The sequence below is a fragment of the Canis lupus genome, chromosome 4 (assembly GCF_003254725.2).
Source record: "Canis lupus dingo isolate Sandy chromosome 4, ASM325472v2, whole genome shotgun sequence".
NCBI lineage: Eukaryota > Metazoa > Chordata > Mammalia > Carnivora > Canidae > Canis > Canis lupus.
In genome coordinates this window covers 27099371-27119344 of record NC_064246.1, presented here as the reverse complement: position 1 = coordinate 27119344, position 19974 = coordinate 27099371, and the positions used below count along the sequence as shown (strand labels likewise).

Sequence of the window (19974 nt, the reverse complement as noted above, 5' to 3'; positions counted from 1 at the left end):
GGTGCTTTAAAAATATATCAATGTGTGGGATGCCTGGGTGGCTTAGCGGTTGAGTATCTGTCTTTGGTTCAGAGCATGATCCTGGGGTCCTGGGATCAAGTCCCACATCAGGGTCCCCGCAGGGAGCCTGCTTCTCTCTGCCTGTGTCTCTGCCTCTTTCTGTGTCTCTCATGAATAAATAAAATCTTAAATTATCTATCTATCTATCTATCTATCTATCTATCTATCTATCTATCTCAAGGTCTGGATCCCACCTGCAAGAGATGCTGATTTATATGATCTAGAGTTCTACTTCGGTATTGGGAATTTTATAATTTTCTGATGGGATTCTAACATGCAACTAATTTTGAAGTGTAGGTATGGGAAGATGAAAATGAATGAAAATAAGTTTTGGGGGAAAAAGAGGTAAATTTGCTTATTTCATACTTCTGTGACCTCCATTATACTGAAAAAGGCTTCATCATCTGTTGAAAGTAAAGGGGCAGAGGTGGAGTATTGAACTTATGGAAATAATTAAAGGGAAGGGATGGGAATATGAATTGTAAGGGCCGGAAAGATGTTGCTGAAATGATACTCTTTTTCTGCAGACGGCAACTATTTAGAAGGAGAGTGACTAAATGACTCTGTATCTGGTGCTGGGTTTTCAGGAAAATATAGCAGTGTGACCAGGGAAAAGAGGATTGAGGGAACTGGAGACATGACATCATTTAAGAAGGCATGGTTTACCTGAAGACTGTTGTGAGTAGTAAGTCATAATTTTAGTTTAAGATCTTGGAATCTCAATCTCAAAGAATAGTCACAGAAATGAAGTGAATATCTTTGGACTAAAGTTGGTTAAGGAACTATATGGTTTGAGTTTTGAGATATGAGATTGCCTAGTTGAGACAAAGGGCATAAACTGTCTATCAAATCTGGCTCCTTGACTTGCTAGTTGTGTAACCTTGGGCAAATTATTCAACACATGGAAGCCTCAATTTCTTCATCTGTAAAAAGGGGGTAATAATACTTGTGAGAAAATTATGTGAACAAGGCAGTAGTCAACAATGTCAGTCTTTGGGAAAGTTCCAACAGGACAAGAATTGGTCAATAAAATGATTATTGGTGATGAGTTTTTAACAGAATGGTGAGGGCAGGAGCCAAATTTCAATGGGCTGCAAAAGAAAGTCCTAGAGTAGAGATTCTTCCAAGAAACTGGGTGAAGAGAAGGAGATATTTTAAGGTAAATTTAGGAAAAGGCATGATCTATGGAATACTTATAGGGTTTTTGTGATGATTAAATTAAACGAGTACAAAACATCTAACCTAGAAGGCACATAGTCCTCACTAAAACTGATCTATCGGGATCCCTGGGTGGCACAGTGGTTTGGCGCCTGCCTTTGGCCCAGGGCGCAATCCTGGAGACCCGGAATCGAATCCCACGTCAGGCTCCCGGTGCATGGAGCCTGCTTCTCCCTCTGCCTGTGTCTCTGCCTCTCTCTCTCTCTCTCTCTGTGTGACTATCATAAATAATAAATAAAAATAAAAAAAATAAAAAAAATACTGATATTATCAATATCAAAGTTTTGTGGATGATAATCACTGGTTTGGGGAAATTTGATTATCAGATGCTTTATGGGTTTGGTGATTGTGTTGACTAAATGAAAAATGTATATAACATGTGGCCTGATGTGGTGAAGCATGAAATCATGATGGGTAAGCTAGAGCTAACAACTCTACTATTTTGCTGTCTTGTAGTTATGTTTACTACTAAAATGGGTTCCATGATGTCTACTTCTAATGATATCTAAAAGTTAGGTGCATTATATAACTTGCTTGTTGAAAGCTTCCTTTATATTTGTATCATTTTTCTGCACAACACCATCAGTTTATGTAACTGACCTATTCAATCAAATAGAATAAAATGCTGCCAGGAATGGGGAGAATGAGAGAAAGAGTAAGAAAATCTATTCCCAAAAAAGTCTAAAAAGATGAAGCATTAGAGAAAATCATAAGTAATAGCTTTTGTTACTGGTCCTGAGTACTGCTGGGGACATGTCTATATCCTATAATTAAATAATGCATTTAAGCCTCCAGAAGAGAAACCACTGCCACAGATGCTGTGCTCTGTATGGAAGGTCAGGACACTAGAAAAGATCCAAAGGAGGCATTTCTTAGAGAGGTCTGGTACACTTAGTAGAAAGGAGAAAACATCATCATCCTATAATCTATCCTAGGGACAATCATGCAAAAGCCTACTTATTTCTGCAAATAGAGCAGAACCAACCACTAAAACAATGGAGTCTCCACGGTCTTGGAAGAAAGGCTTAGTAGAACACTTGGTTTCAAATAACAACCCCAGTGAGCCAGATCTATTTTGGAGGCCCTTGGATCACTGAGAAGTAGAATTATTGTGGTGACTTTAAGTTGGCAAAACTGGATCCAGTGACTGGAAGTTGAAGGGAGGAAGATGTCACTTTAACATAAGAAAAAAAATAAGCTGCTTAGGAAACAGTGATTATTTTTATTTGCAATTGGAGATCCAAAATGAAATGAATAACCAATTGATGAGATCTTCTGGGGCAGTTTAAGCATCCAATGGGAGATTAGATACTCAAATTACGTTCTGAATCTGACATATTACTTTTGATGTTTTAAAACTATCAGAACCATGTTTAATACTCACATGCTGGGATGAACTTAATTCTTCCCTGGAGCAAGTCAAGATTGGGTTGGTCAAAGCGCTTTCTGACTAGACATGCAACAGGTATTGTAGAACTCTGGAAAAAAAGTTGTAAAGAGAACATTTTGGGGAAGAGAGGCTTCTATTTATATCTATTGAGACACATTATATTTGAGATTTTAAAAAGTTGTCTCATTTAGTTTGCACTGAAGAACCAAGGGGTAAATACTATAATCTCCGTTTTTTTGAACACAGATATGGATAGTTTAGAGCAGTTAAATAAATGGTGAATGATCACACAGCTAGAAAACCAGTACTTAAAACCAGATTTATTTTACCCTACAGTTTGGGCTCCCATCACTACACTCTATTGTTCTCAGCTTGTCAGGTGCCAGCTGTATGAGCTGGGATATACTGTTCAAATTCCCTCAAGTTTTTTGTCTTTGATAATAAAACTGTAGTGTTGTACAATATTACATAGGGGGCTTCTGGGTACTTGAAAATAGTAGCTGCTACCTAGGTCTATATAAGCCATATAATCTGTAAAAATAATACAGAACAACAGGAAGAACAAATAATAGTACACAAAACTCAAAATCTCAGAATAGCTAATACACAGAGATTTACCAAACTTCAAAATAATTACAGAAGTAAAAATTAAAAAATCCCAGTGAGCTCTCATTCATACTCTCACCAAAGTCTGTTTATCATAAGCAAAGGCAGTTTGAGAAAGACTATAAGAAAAAGAGAAGATGGGAGCTAAAGCTGGACATACATTTTTCTAAAACCATAGAAAGACAAAGTTCACCTTATGTGTAAAAATACTAAAAATATTTATTGATAGATCTGATTATTATTAACAAAAAAGATTCTTAAAAGTGCACATGACTTGAAATGGTAGTTTTTGAGAGGCATGACTTCAGGGAGAAGAAGATGCAAAAAGAGAGAGGACCCCCTTAACAACTGAATGGTGAATGGAAAATTTTAAGGTTATTTCAGAGAACAAACAAACAAAAACCCAATAAATAATGGGCACAGAACATCTCCCACATCATGTGTTTTCTCTCTCTCTCTCTCTTTCTCTCCACTAAGGAATTGCTATACTGGCAGAAGAGGGCCATACTGAATTAGAAATCTTCTAAATATCAACAAAACTTTGAAAATCAAAGAAAGACATTTAAAAAGTCTACCCAAAGTTATTATTAAAAAATCAGAAAACAAGAGCCAAAACATTTCATTTGATGAAAATTGTCCCTCAAAAAAAAGAAAGAAAGAAAGAAAAGAAAAAGAAAAAGAAAAAGAAAAAAGAAAAAGAAAAAAAAGAAAAAGAAAAAGAAAAAGAAAAAGAAAAAGAAAAAGAAAAAGAAAAAGAAAAAGAAAAACAAATCATGAGGAAAAAACCTCACAAGACAACATTGCAAAGTTAATTAAATATACACAGGTGAACATTTGAAAACATAACAAATCACTTTGAATCAGAAATTCAAAAAAGAAAAAAATGGAAATAGGTAAAAAAAAAAAACAGGAAAAATGGAACGGATGGTTTGTTGAAGCAAAAATAATCAAAATTATTTCAGAAGTGTAAATTATAAGATGCTCAAGTGAAATAGGTTCAAACAAAAATTTAATAAATGGTATTGAATAAAGGTAGGAAACAGCCAAGATAATGAAAATGAAGTAAAGAAAGGAGAAAAAAGTCAGGAAAGAAATTTTAGTAATGGAAGATAGCAAAGAAGAAGTAATATGCATATAATTGGAGGCTCAGAACAAGAAAAGGAAACTAATGGAACATACGTAATATTCAAAACTTTAATTCAATATTCTTTTCCAGAAACAATCCATATATTGAAAGGGCTCATCCTTGGGAAATCAACCTTGGATGATCAACACTGAGACATAGCATATAAAACTATGTGACCTCAGAAATAAAGGAAAAATCTGTGAACTTTCATGAATAAACAGTATACACACACACACACACACACACACACACACACTCTACATGAAAAACACACTGATAATAGAGACTATGCCTTCTTCTAAAATACTCATTGGTTGTCACAAAATTTAACCTATAACCAGTCACAAAGAAATAGGCAATAATTCTCATAAAGTAGAAATGTAAATAAAACTGATCACAATACAAAAACAAATGCTTAGATATCATTAAGAAAATTAAAACTCCCAAATGTCCTTCTACATGGAATCGAAAAACAACCTTGCATAAGAGAAAATATAAATTGGAAATGTAGAATCTTAAAAAATTAATTATAATGAAAACACTGGTTATCAGAATCTATGGATACATACAAATTAATGATTGCAGGGAACTGCATAACCATAAGGAATCTTTTTCTTAAAAAAGATTTATTTTGTTTTTATTTTAGAGAGAGCAAAGGTGGGGGGGCAGACCGAGGGAGGGAGAGAGAATCTCAAGCAAATTCCCTGCTGAGTGTGGAGCCTGATGGGGCTCTACTTCACCAAGAGTTGGACACTTAACCAAATAGCCACCAGGTTACCATGCATAACCATAAGTGATCTTATACATAAAAATGAAACAATGAAAATAAGGAAATTAAATGTGCAGCTTGACAAAAGTATAAAAAAGATACAAGAAAGCACAAAGAAGAAAATAAAAAAAGACAAAAACAGAAGTTACTGAAGTATAGAATGGGGAAGAGCATGGAAAGAAACCACCCTGTGGCACAGTGTCAGGGGGAGGGATGACAGTTGAGAGTGGAACAAGAGCATGGAGAAGCACTATTCCATGTCAGAGCCGCCAATATAAACATAAGGCAGCGCTAAGGAATTTAAAGCTGGCATGCATTATAAGTAACACAAGAAACAGTAAAAACAAAACCCAACCCCAAGTCCTACCTAGATTGACTAAACCTCTACACTAATGGCCCGACAGAAAAAGTTCACCTATTGCCAGGCATAAAGACTATTTACCTCAGCTGCTCTGGTCTACACACAATCTCTGCCACTCAGTCAAAAACAGTAAGATGTTGGAAAGCATGAAAATGCATACCTTGGCAAGAGACAAACTAATCAGCAGAATCAGACTCAAAAGTGAACCAAATGTTGGAAACATCAAACCAGGAATTAAACATAACTATGGCCAATATATTAAGGGATCCAGGAAAAATGGTGGACAATATTTATAAATAATAAACAGCTGGGTGACCTTTGAGGCAAGAAGCTACAAAAAAAAAAAAAAAAAAAAATCCATAGCAGGAGCACCTGGGTGGCTCAACAGGTTAAGCGTCTGCCTTCGGCTCAGGTCATGATCTCAGAGTCCTGGGATTGAGCCCTCTGTCAGCGTCCCTGCTCAGCAGCAAATCTGCTTCTCCCTCTCCTTTTGGTTGCTCTCCCTGCTTGCACTCTCTTTCTTTCTCTGTCAAATAAATAAATAAATTCTTTTAAAAAATATATGAGAACAGATATAAATAGTTCTCTTGAGGGCTTATCAGTAGACTAGACATGGTTGGGGAAAGAATCAGTGAATCTGAAGGTAGGTCAATAGAAATTTCCCAAGCTGAAATACAAGAGGAAAAGTGAATGGGAGTGGGGGGAAAGGAGCACAGAATCCTAGGACCATGAACCAATGTTAGATGATCTAATGTTGAGAATAGGAAAATGAGATCTAATTAATATATCAAAATTCTGTTTTCTTAAAAATCAAATACACATGTCACTAGCAAGAGCAAAAAACAGGAACATGTTAGAAAGACACAGAAGCCAACAGCTCCTAATAGCTGAATGTAGGGAACTTTGAGGAACCAAATAAATATAAGTATAACCCACTGACTAAAATAAGAATTCATAGCTTTACACTGATAGTTATATACTAATATTTCTGTAAATGTCTACTTACACATATACTGACATAAATGAATGAATGAGTGAATGAAACAGCTTTTCCTTAAAGCATAAGTTCAGCTAACACATGTAGAAGGAAACGTGGAAATGGAAAATCACCATGTGAGAAACATCACAGTAATAATCATTTCAGACGAGAATCATCCATGGATGCTAAAATTAGTGAGTGGAAGTATGATGGGAAACAGGATATTTATATGGTTTCAAAATATCTCCACATGGTATACTTGTTAATTATCAATTAAAAATTATAACCACGGTGAAGACACCTATCACATATTCCCCTGACAAAGTGATGTTAATATCAGCAGAATGGCATAAACCATGTGCTTCCTAATATGTATTTAGAGGACACAAAATCAGCTTTTCAGTATTTTTGGCAAAAATTTAAATCAGAATGTAGTCACATGGAGACATTGCACAAACTCAAACTAAGCATCTGCGTACAAAATAAATGGCCAGTGCCCTCCAAAAGTGCTAAAGTCACGAAAAACAGAGACTGAGGAAGTATCCCAAACTGGAGGAGATACCAACTAGAGAAATAATATCTAAATATGGTGTGGGATCCTGTATTGACTCCTGTACCAAAGAAAAGGGTTATCAGTGGGGAAATTGGTGATACTTAAATAAGATACATGGATATAATCATTGTAGTATCTCAATAATATTGTATCAGTTGTGATTAGATTTAATTGCTGTGGATTCTGGGTGAAAGATATTTGAAAAATCTTTTTGCATATTTTATGTAAGCCTGAAATTATTTTAAAAAGATAAGTTGTTAAAATCTGTAAAGTTAAAAAAAAATAATAAAGTGGTTGAAACAGCAGCCTGCTGCCTAATGGTCATACCTCCTATCAATGGACTTAATGGTCACCATGAACTCTGTGAATGCATCAGTCTTTTTCAAGCCTATGGGTGTGGGGCGCCTCCTCTTGAGCTCCCAGCACCAGTGCTGAACCTAGTGCATCAGACATCGAGAACAGATGGTTTCTTGAACCCCTCCCTCTTCCAAATGATGAAATTCTCTTCAGCTGAAATCACGTAAGACTTAATAGCCATCATTATTTTTCCTGATTTGTTCCCTAGCTTAAAATAAGCAATTGGCCATTTTAAAAGACTAAATGTCAATTTAAAAGATATTTACAAAATTCTGTAAAATATTTCACGTACAAATGAGAATCTTTCTTTACACTATTACAACGGGTAGTTTATATAAGTAACGCTAGTCCCCTCATCTTTCTTTTTTTTATGAATTTTTATTTATTTATGATAGTCAGAGAGACAGAGAGAGAGAGAGAGAGAGGCAGAGACGCAGGCAGGGGGAGAAGCAGGCTCCATGCACCGGGAGCCCGATGTGGGATTTGATCCCGGGTCTTCAGGATCTCGCCCTGGGCCAAAGGCAGGCGCCAACCCGCTGCGCCACCCAAGGATCCCTCCTCTCATCTTTCTAATCGCTGCACTATCATTGCTTATTGTGAATCTACTGTAAATTTGGTAATATGTGGTGCTGCAGAGGCTGGAGATAGGCTGCATCTGAAGTGAGCTTGTCTGGATCAGGAGGGCCTTAACTCTCAAAGTGCATGAGTGTTGTCAGTCTGTGTTGGGGCAGGAAGATGACTGTATAACAAAGATATCCTGAATTAATTTTCACACAGAACAGAATGTTTCTTAAAGGACAAAAATATGCTGATTTCCTATTTATATATATATTACTCAAACTCAATGGTGACTCCAGTAATCATTTAGAACTTAGACCAAGAAATGATTTGGGGAAGGAGAATTTTATCAGTGACATTGTTTAGAATTTATTATCATATGGTGATGATACAAAGAAGTCTAGCTTTTAGTTGATTTTATTATTATTATTATTATTATTATTATTTTAAACATTAATTTGAGAGAGAGAGAGAGCAAGAGTGTGAGTGGAGAGGGGAAGAGCAGAGGGAGAGAATTTCAAGCAGACCCCATGCTGAATGTGGAGCCTGCAGTAGGGCTCCATCTCACAATTCTGAGATCATGACCTGGGTGCTTAACCAACTGAGCCACTCAGGAGCCTCAAGTCTATTATTATTTTTAACTTTTTTTTTTTTTTATGATAGTCACAGAGAGAGAGAGAGAGGCAGAGACACAGGCAGAGGGAGAAGCAGGCTCCATGCACCGAGAGCCCGACGTGGGATTCGATCCCGGGTCTCCAGGATCACGCCCTGGGCCAAAGGCAGGCGCCAAACCACTGCGCCACCCAGGGATCCCTATTATTATTTTTAATTTTATCCCTTCATTGCTGGTTCTGGCTGCTCCTCCCACCACCCCACCTTTGGAACACTGCCTGCTGCATAGAATCCTGTGTTTCCTCTATCATTATACCCGCCACTCTGCTTTGTTGATTGAAATATCTATTTAGCCCAGGATACTGTGAGCTGTTTGAAGACAGAGTGCATGCTTTATTTATTCACTTCTATATCTTCAACACCGGATGCATAGTAGATTCTCAATAACTGTTTGCTGGAAGAAAAATGACTCCATGAATTCATGCAGACAGGAAGTGGGCCAGGATCCTTGCATATCTACCCTGGGCAAAGATAACAAACCTCCAACTTTAGCACTTCCCAAAGTCATAGGACTTGCCAACGGGAGTCTGTGTGGACTTCTGATGAAGTGAAGGAGGTGGTCCCAACCAAAGGGCCAAGATTGATTATCTGTACAGCAAATACTACAGGTTGTGCAGGGTGGTGAGGAGCTTGAAATTAGTAGCAGACAGTGATGGGTTTATGTCCCACCTATGCCACTTAGTGACAAATTTGAAATGTTCATACAATTGCTTGACCTCTCTAAGCCTCAGTTTCACCATCAGTAGCAATGGGCATAATCCCTACATTTGTGTGGTACGTAAATTAAATGCCTTAGTTGTCATATCTCTGGCACAGAGATTGCTTACAGCAGGAGCTCAGTAAATTATGGTTGCCATACCATTGCCCTCTTTTTTCTCTCCTGATGGATGCTCAGACACACTCCAAATTCCTCTCCAATACATTTATAAAATCCAAAGGATGTCTTCTATAAAGCATGACATTTCCCTTAAAATAGGAAGCAGTGCAATTTGGGGACATGGCAGTTGTAAATATTTGCCATCAGTTACAGGAAGATTCAGTCCTGGACTCCAGTTTCTCGTCATAATCTTCAGGCCATCCAGGGTGCACGATGGGTGGCTGACAGAGCAATTGGAGAATTGTTTCCTAAAACCCCGCTGGAACTCTGCATAATACCAGTCGAGGGCCATGAAGCCCCAAAGCCGGAATTAATCAGCATATTCTTCTCTCTTTTCACTAGATACTTAATTGGTGTCTGTTAATCAACCTGCTTGGCTTCCAATAATCACAATTTCACAAGACATGCTTAGAGGAAAAGTAAAAGAGAGCACACAGGGGGCAAGGTGGAGCAATGGATAGATAATCAACATTTTTAATTGGATTTCAGGTTTGGGCTTAAGCCTCTTGTTGGAGATTCTATATTGGCTCTATCATTAGCAGAATAATTCTACTCTCATTTTCTCATTATTTTAAATTGAACAGCAAAAGAAAAGTGTGATGTCTGAGCGCATACGTTTCTTGGGAAAATTAACCTAAATGATGGAAGTGGTAGTTTAATCCAATGCTACCTGATAGAACTTTCTGCAATGCTGAAAATATCTTGTTCTGTGCTTTAGAACATGGTAGCTATTAGTCACATGTGGTTATTGAGCACTTGGAAAGTGGATAGTGTATGTGAGAACTTAATTTTTAATTTTATTTAATTTTAATTAATTTAAATTTAAGTAGCCATGTATAGCTAGTGACTACTATAATGAACAGCCCAGGAAAGAGACCACAGTAAAAGCAAAGTCCACTGCTCTCAGAGTATTGGGGTTCAGCTTGCATTTCTATAAGGCTACTTAACTCCATGCTTCAAATTCTCTTGGTGCTCCTGCCCGGCTTGCGCTCCTCCCAGTGATCTTTGAATTGCTTCCATTGAAATCTAGCTATTGTTGACTCAAATCTAGTCCATTAGCTGCCCTCTACCTGGATTTCTAAAGCCTCTGCGGTGTTTCCTTTAGAGTTTCCTATCCTGCACCCATTTCCTTTAACATAATAGCTTCCTAGTTTTCTTTGGAGAACCATCTCTTCTCTCTTTCCTTACATATAATTCAAGTGGTTTGGGCACAGCTGACTCCATCCTGGGACTCTAGGAGTGCACACTAACAGGCTAAGCAAAGCACTGCAACTCTCTGGTCTCAAACTGGTACAGGGATTGGCACATGGTACAAGTCTATGTGTCACGGAGACACTCGGAATTATTTGCTGGGGTCATCGCAAAAAAGAAGCTCCCTTTCCATTGTGATTGCTGAGTTAACAAAATGGAAATGTGGAGTGCTGGTAACCATTTGCCACCATGTAGAGATGAGTTTAATATAGAGGAGAATATAATTAAAATTGCAGAAGGATATTTCTGATGGCATTACCTTTGAACACCTGGATCCAGGCATGTCTGAAGATGTAGACCCTATTAAGTTACTTCTTGTATCCCTCCCTCACTCTATTCCTTTTACTTCCTTTTTAATTTTTTTTTTTTTTTTGCTTAAACAAATTTGAGTAGGGATCAGATGAAAAATATTCTAATACATAGCATCTGTAAGAAGCCTTCTACAAATTTGACACCTCCCTGCATCTCCTTCTATTTCTCAGTGTTACTATAAATGTACCCTCCACTGGATTCAAGCACATACTCCCACTCCCTTTCTCTGTGTCTTTGCTTTTTTGGTGTCCTTTTTATGCCAAATATAACACAGTTCCTTTGTTTCTCTTCTGGGTCTCTAATCCAGGTCCAAGCCCAGCTCCGCCTGTCTAGTCTAGCTCCCCTCTCCCCTCTGCTCTCTGTCCTCTGAACTCTTGAACAACACTTCAATTACCTTCACTCTCCTGTGTTCACTGGGCTGTGTGAGCTTGTCTTTACTCACTAACAAGACTTGGAGACTCACTGAGGGCAGATACCACATTCAATCCAGTTTTATCTCTTGCACATAGCCTCTATCAGGGCCTAGTACAGAAAGGTTCAACAGTTCTGAGGGATTGATGGATTTATTGATAGAAAGCACATATTTTATTTTTTAAAGATTTTATTTATTTATTTGTTAGGGAGAAAGAAAGAAAGGGAGAGAGAAAGAGAGAGAGAGAGAGAGAGAAAGGGAGCACAAGCAGGTGGGGTGGCAGGCAGGGAAAGGGAGAAGCAGGCTCCCTGCTAAGTGCAGAGCCCCTCATGGAGTCTGATCCCAGGACCCTGCAGGCTCAATCCCAGGACCTTGAGATCATGACCTGACCTAAAGGCAAATACTTAACCGACTGAGTTACCCAGGTGTCCTGAAAACACATATTTTACAAACACCAGTTTCTGGATGTCTAAGAAGGCAGACAGTGAGAGGTAGTCTTGAATTATAAAACAATTAAGACTTTAAAATATATAAGTTTGTTTATTTTTTGTTTATTTTTACATTTTATTTATATTTACATTTTTGTAGAAGTTTCATTCAAGCTCTCAAGCTAAGGTAGTATTCTTTGTTCAGAATTTGCTTATGTCTTTTCTAGGCTAAAAATTAGCAAAAAGAAAATGGAGAGAATTAGTTATAGCTGATATTCAAGAAGTCAACCATCAAGGTTGAGGAAATAAAAGTTTAAGACAATCTACAGTCCATTTGTCTCCTGAAGATATTATCATCCAACCAGAATGTGTTTACAAAAAAGATTGCTCAGTGCCCCCAAATAAAGGTAACGGAGAATAGAAGAAAAGATAAAGGCATTGTCTCTGCACTCAAGGCATCCCAACCTCCTTAGATGGAAAAGTTAACATTTCTGAGATAACAGTGAACAAGATAAGGCAATATATAATGAACCCTGTGGGATAGATCAGTGGTATAGAATTTAAGAGATGTAGAAGATCAATGGGGGTTGTAGGAGTTCCTGCAATAGTCTTAGAGAAGGTAGGACTTAGGCAGTGTTTTAAAGAATAGATAAGAGTTGAATGAACAGAGAAGATTTACATGGGCATAAAAAAGACAAAATTTAAAGAAATTAAATGTTAGCTTTTAAATTTAATAAAAGAGATTCAGAGATCTTTTATTTTATGGTTCTGGCTGAGAATCACTTTTAAATGCTTTAAGAAATTAGAAGCAGGGCATCTCAGTCAGAATGTATAGGTTACACATACATATCTAAGAGGATTCTATTGACAATGTAAGATCATAGGTATGCATTATTACAAGATTTCCCTACAGATAACTTGTTCTCACAAAATCACTATGCTAGTGTATGAAAAATGGAGCTTAAGTTCTTACGGAAGGAACACCGGCCTTTTTCTTATTCTTACAAAGTGACCTTATGGATGACTGGAAGCTTAAAATTTAGAGGAAGAAAGGACATGGACTTTCTTGTCTCTGACCTTATTCTGCAAGGTCTCAGGAGACTCTCAGGAAGAAAGAAATGATATCAACTCCCAGGTTGTTTTAGTTCTCCCAAGGGTTTTCCCATGCACTTTCTTGAAAAAGTTCAGGTCCTAAAATGATCAGAAAAAGGTCAAAGCAAAATAAAAGTTTGAGTCAGGTAGATGGCATAGGGACTAAGTACTACAAAGTTTGGTGCCAAGAATACCACTGTGGAGTAATGGAAAAACATTTGAGGTGGGCCTTGACTGAGTGGTAAGACTTTCATAATTAATTGGAGGTAGGGAAGGAATTTCTAGTAGAATAGAAATTAAGTCATATAGATAGCATATGAAATGCGGGAAGTATCAGTGATATTTATGCTTTCCTCCAAAGTATATGAAATTGAGTTCTAATTTCTAGTCTGTCAAGTTAGAACTTGGAAGTTGTCGCTCCCATGCTCATGACAAGGAAAAAAAAAACTACTAAAGTGAAAATCAGCAATTCTTCCTGGGTCATCAGAGAATTGCAGTTATAAGGTAAACCACTGCCCTGAAAGCTGGAGAAAGAGGAGGTTATAGAGAATCATAGTTTACTGTGAACAGAAGCCTTGGAGCAGAGGTTGCCACTGGAGCTAGTTCTAGTAGGAGCACTCAAACCATAATTTAAAAATTTCTGGGGCTTAGTGCAGACTAGTTTGAAAGACAAAGTCTTAGAGTGAAGGTGGAAGACCATGTACTTTTGTGAACTTTATCAGGAGTCTCACAAGATTCTCAGAATATACTTTGGAGAAAAATGTCCTTGAGCTTCTGGTGGGAATTGGCAATGAGAGTGAGTAAGAAAGCGTTATTGAAATGCCCCTAGAATATTCCATTCTCCTCAACAAAGGCCTTCCCTAAAAGTAAACTATTTTGTACTGCCATGAACAATGGCCTTAGAGCCATTATGTATGGTGACAGATGTTAACTAGATTACTGTGGTCATCATTTGACAAAATATACAAATATCAAATCATCATGCTGCACACTTGAAACTAATATAATGTTTAATTATATTGTACTTCAATATAATTACACCTCAATAAGAAAGGAAGAAAGAAAGAAAGAAAATAGATTTAAAAAAGAAAAGAAATTATTTTACCAGAACCTAATGATTTAAGATTACCAGAAACTAGCTGACCTGAAAGAAGAAATATTCCAACTCCAGGCCTCTCTAGCCTTTCACATAGGAGAATAGAAATGTCCATGTGCAGCTCTTCTAGAGGTCACAGTTCGCTGAAACAAAGATAACTAATTACAGGACTATAGAATACTCCACCATCTCCTTTACCACCATGTTAGTCAGGCTCCTCTAGAAGAGTGCTTTATAGGTAAAAGTAATTCAAGGCTCACACTCTATTTAAGAAGTCTCTCAGGAAACTCAAAGACATTAGGGAAGGCAAAAACAAGGATACAAACAGCAACTTCAGCCTCTGATGCCTATAGCTACAGCAAACAGCAAATGCAGCCTAACTTCAGCCTGATAAACATAAAAATCTACCCTAGAGACCTATTTACCTCAGTTTTTTTAACCCAATATATCATGTCTGATTTTCAACAAGAAGTGGTAAGGCATGCTAAAAGGCAAAACACAGTTTAAAGAGACAAAGCAAGCATTGGAACTGAAATTGCTGAATTCCAACTCACTATGGTAGAGATTTATAATTACCAGACAAGAAAATTGAAATAATTTTGATTAATACTCTATGGTTCTGATGGAAAAGGTATATACTACAGAGCAGCTGGCTAATGTAAGCAGAAATATGGAAACCATAAGAAAGAATCAAAAAGGAATGTGAGAATTAAAAAACACTATAACACTAATTAAAAGTGCCTTTGAAGGGGTCATCTGTAGACTGGACACAGCTGAGAAAAGACTTGGTAAATTGCAGATACATCCATCAAAACTTCACAAAGATTTAATTTGTGAAAGATAAAGTCTTTCATTCATTTTATGAGTGAAAAAAAAGGGCACAGAACATCCAAGAACTGTGGGACAATTACAAAAGATACAACATGTACATATTGGGAATACCAGAGGAGAAACCAGTGAAAAAAAAAACAGCAGAAGAAATATTTGTATACTAATGGCTGAGTAATTTCTAAAATTAAGATATATACTAAACCTTAGATCCAGAAATCTTAGCAAAAAAGAAAAAGAGTAAATACTACAAAACCTACAACCAAGAATATCATATTCAAACAACAGAAAGTAAAATTTCAAAATAGTGAAAATCTTGAAGGAAGCAAGAGGATGGGGGTAACTTACATATAAAGGAACAAAGTTAAAATTATAGAATCCATGTAAACAAGAAAAATGGAGTGAAACATTTAAAGTGTTGAAATGAAAAAGAAAAACCCTCACCAACCTAGAATTCTGTATCCTGCAAAATTATCCTTCAAAAGTAGAGAAGAATAACTAAAGATGTTCTCAAAAAAAAAAGAAAAATATTCAGGGAACATCTCGACAAGACCTGCCTTGAAAGAAATGTTAAGATAGTTATTTAGAGAAAAGGAAAATGATATAGGGCAGAAATTCAGTCCTGCATAATCAAAGAAAAACTGCCACAAAAGAAATAAAGGAAGCAAATTTAAATTTTAAATTTTTCTTATTTTTAATTGATCTAACAGATGGCAGCTTGTTCACAACAATTGCAGCAGTGTATTCAGTAACTGTCATTTATAGATAGGTGAAATAATTGGCAACAGGTTATAAGAGACAGAAGAGAGGAAATGGAAAGACTGTCGTACAAAATACCTATATTAGTCATGCAGTAGTAAAGTGTTATTTGAAAGTGGACTTGGGTTCATTGTAAATTTATATTGAAAACCCTAGTGAAATCACTAAATTTATTAAAATTTATAATTGATATGCTGAGATAGAGAGAAAATGGAATTATATAAAATGTTCAATGAAAATCAGAGAAAAGTGGAAGACAAGAAAAGAAACAATAAGAACAAATGATTGAAAATAGTTACAAATATGGTAGATATTAAGACAACTATATCAATGCTCATTTAAAATGTGAGTGATCTAAAAATACCAATTAAAAGAAAGATGGTGAGAGTGAATTGAAAAAAAAAAAAAACAAGTACCAATTCTATGTTGTCTACAAGTAACCAACTTTAAATAACAAAAATAGTATTATATTAAAAGTAAAGGGATAGAGAAAGATGTACTACTATGCTAAAGCTAATCAAAATTGGAGCAGCTACATTAATTTCACCCAGAGCAAATATCAGAGCAAAGAAATTTATCTGGGATAAAGAGAGGCATTACATAATGATAAAAGGGTGAATTCTCCAAGAAGAATATAATATATATAAATGTGTATATATCTAACAACAGAGAGTATGTATTTTAATACATTGGATAAAACCTAATAGGCTTACAAGAAGTAGAAAAATTCATTATTATAGTTGGAGACTTCAATACCACTCTAAAATAATCAACAGATCTGGGGGTCAACTATATGACAGTGTAGTTGAACAGAACAGCACCGTCAATCAACTGAATCTAGTTGACATTTATAAAATATTTCATCCAACAACAGCAGAATATGTATTTTTCTCAAGCACACGTGGAACATTTACCAAGATAAACCACGTTCTGGGCCATAAAACATACTATTACATATTTAAGAGAATAGAAATAATAGAAAGTAGTCTCTCAGACCACAATAGAATTAAATTGAAAATCAATAACAGAAAGATAGCTGGAAAAATAGTAAAGTACTTGGAAATTAAACAATACACTTCTAAATAACGCACGGTTCAAACAGGTGTCAAGAGAAAATTTAAAATATCTTGAACCAAATGAAAATGAAAATACAACTTACCAAAATGTGTGGAGGCAGCAAAGACAATGGTCGAAAGGGAATTTATAGTATTGAATGCACATGGTAGAAAAGGAGAAAGATCAAAGTCAATAACCAAAGCTTCCACTTAGGAAACTAGCAAAAGAAGAGCCAATTTGATCTAAAGTAAGAAGAGAAGGAAAAAAAAAATGAGAGCAGAAATCAATGAAATTAAAATAAGAAGATCTGTGGGGAAAATCAATGAAAACAAAACCCAGTTCTTTGCAAATATCAATAAAATTGATAAACAGCTAGCCAGGCTAGTGAAGAAAAACAAAAGAGAGAGAGAGAGAAGAAAAAAAAAAAAACTCAAATGATTGATATCAGAAATGTAAGAAAGGCCAACACTACTGATCCCATGGACATTAAGAGGATAATGAAATTCTATTATTAACAACTCTATGCCCACAAATGTGATAACTGAGATGAACCAATTCTTTGAATGACACAAATCCACCAAAACTCACACAAGGGGAAATAGATAACCTGAATAGGCCTATATCTATTTAAGAAATTGAATCAAGAATGAACAATGGAAAATGCAGAGAAATGCAAATAAAAACACAATGAGATATCATCTCACACCTGTTAGAATGGCTATTATTTTTTTAAAAAGCAAGAAATAACAAATGTTATTCCACAAAGATGGAGAGAAAAGGAAACCTTGTGCACCACTGATGGAAATGTAAATTGGTATAACCACCATGAAAGACAGTATGGAGGCTTCTCAAAAAATTGGAGATAGAACTACCATATGATCCAGTAGTTCCACTTCTGGGTATTTATCTGAAGGAAATGAAATCATTATCTCAAAAAGGTGTCTGCTCCTCCATGTTTATTGCTACATTAATTACATTAGCAAAGACATAGAAACACCTAAGTGTTCATTGATACATGAATGAGTGGATAATAAAAATGCGGTATATATATTTGTGTGATAGCTATGTCTACATTTATCTAAAAGAAGGAAATGCTGCTATTTCTAACAACGTGGATGGACTTTGAGGACATTATGGTAAGTGGAAAAAGTGAGACCAAGAAAGACAAATACTATATGATTTCACTTATATGTGGAATCTAACAAACCAAACCAAACTCACACTCATAAATACAGATTGGTGGTTGCCAGAGGCAGGGGGTAGGGAGTGGCCAGTGAAATGGGTGATGGTAGCAGAAAAAAACAAGACAACAACAAAAACAACAACAAAAAACAGAAAGATGTGAATAACCTTCCCCAAATAGAAAGCACCTGACCCAAATGGTATTTTTGGTCAATTCTACCAGACATTTATGCCTTTTTAAAAAAACAAACAAACAATAATCTTGTCCAGAAAAATAGAATTAAAGGGAACATTTCCTATCACTTTTCATGAGGTCAGCATTACCCTAATACCAAAACCAGGCAGAGACAGTACAAGAACCCAAACTATAAACAAATATCTCTCATGAACATAGATGCAAAAATTCTCAGCATGGTATTAGCAAATTGAATCCATCAATCTCTAAAAAGCACTATAGAGCATGACCAAGTGAGAATTATCCCAGGTACCCGGGTACGCAAGGCTAGTTTAACATACAAAACTCAAATTGTGTAATACATAACATCATTAGGCTAAAGAAGAAACAGATGATCATAACAATAGATGCAGAAAAAATACTGAATAAAATCCAATTCATCCAATCCTGAATCCATTTTATTCATGATAAAATTTCTCAGTAAGATAGGAATGAAGGGAAACTTCCACCACTGATGCACATCCACAGAAAACTTGTAGCTAACAATATATTTAATATGTATAAGTTTTTGCTGTAATATCAGAAACAAGGAAAGATGTCCCCTCTAACCAACCCTATTTAATCCTATTTAACACTGTACTAGAAATCCTAGCTAATGCAATGAGACAAGGAAAGGAAATAAAAGGTATACAATTGGGAAGGAATAAATGAAACTGTATTCTTTTGAAGCTGGTATTATAGTTTATGTAGAAAATCCCAAAGAATCCATGAAAAATAAAACCTCTTGGAAATAAATAATTATAGCAAGTACATGGTAATATAAAAAAAGTCAATCACTTTCCTATGTGCCACCAATGAACAATTGGAATTTTAATTTATAAATTCAACATCATTTACATTGGCACCAGAAACATAGAGAAATAACTATTTCAAACTTAAGAACAGCAACTATATATATATATATAATACATAATAAATATATAAATTGTATATAGTATAAAAATGTAAATAATATATATACAAAAATATATGAAGAAAATGACACAACAGTAATAAAAGAAATCATAGATCTAAATAAGTGGAAAGATATTCCATGTTTATGGATAAGAAAACTCAATATTGTTGAGCTGTCAGATTTTCCCAACTTGATCTTAGATTCAATTCAATCCCAGTCAAATCTGAATGACCCTACTACCCAATCTCAAGACTTACTATAGAGATACAATAATCAAGCAGTGTGGTATTATCAAGAGTAGACAAATAGATCAGTGGAATAGTGTAGAAATCCAAGAAATAGATCCGCACAAATATAGTCAACTGATCTTTGACAAAGGAGCAGATATAATTACATGCAGAAACTATAGTTTTTCAACCAATGGTTCTAGGATAACTGGACAATTCACATGCAACAAGATGAATCTAAACATAGACATTATACCTTTCACAGAAATTAAATAAAAATGGATCATGGTTCTAAATATAAAATGCAAATATATGCCTCCTAAAAATAATACAGGAGAAATCTACGTGACCTTGGGTTTGTCAATGACGTTTTGGATGTAACACCAAAAACATAATCCATGAAGGAAAAATTAATAAGGTGGACTTGACTTAAAAGTAAAAAGGCTTTCTTTATGAAAGTCATTGTTAAGAAATGAAAAAAGGAAATCACAGACTGGGAGAAAATATACGAAGAGCTCTTAAAACCTAAGAAGAAAACACACAGCTCAACTTTGAAATTGAGTAAAAGGTCTAAATAGACTTCAAGAAAGATTATACAAATGGCAAATAATACAAAAAGACGCTCAACAGTATATATTATTAGGGAATTGCAAATTAAAATAACTAGATGTTATT

The 19974-nt window shown here is 35.6% G+C and overlaps 2 long non-coding RNA genes across 2 annotated transcripts in view; one reads left to right on the top strand and one right to left on the bottom strand.

The window, feature by feature from the left end:
• LOC125754956 (uncharacterized) overlaps positions 1 to 19974 on the top strand; it is a 56409-nt gene that overhangs the window by 25468 nt on the left and 10967 nt on the right. The gene's annotated exons all lie outside the window — the stretch shown is intronic.
• LOC112651786 (uncharacterized) overlaps positions 1 to 19974 on the bottom strand; it is a 28795-nt gene that overhangs the window by 7222 nt on the left and 1599 nt on the right. Inside the window, exon 2 of the long non-coding RNA XR_003131037.3 lies at positions 2663 to 2756. This is a non-coding gene — a long non-coding RNA (uncharacterized LOC112651786). The remainder of the gene's footprint in view (positions 1 to 2662; positions 2757 to 19974) is intronic.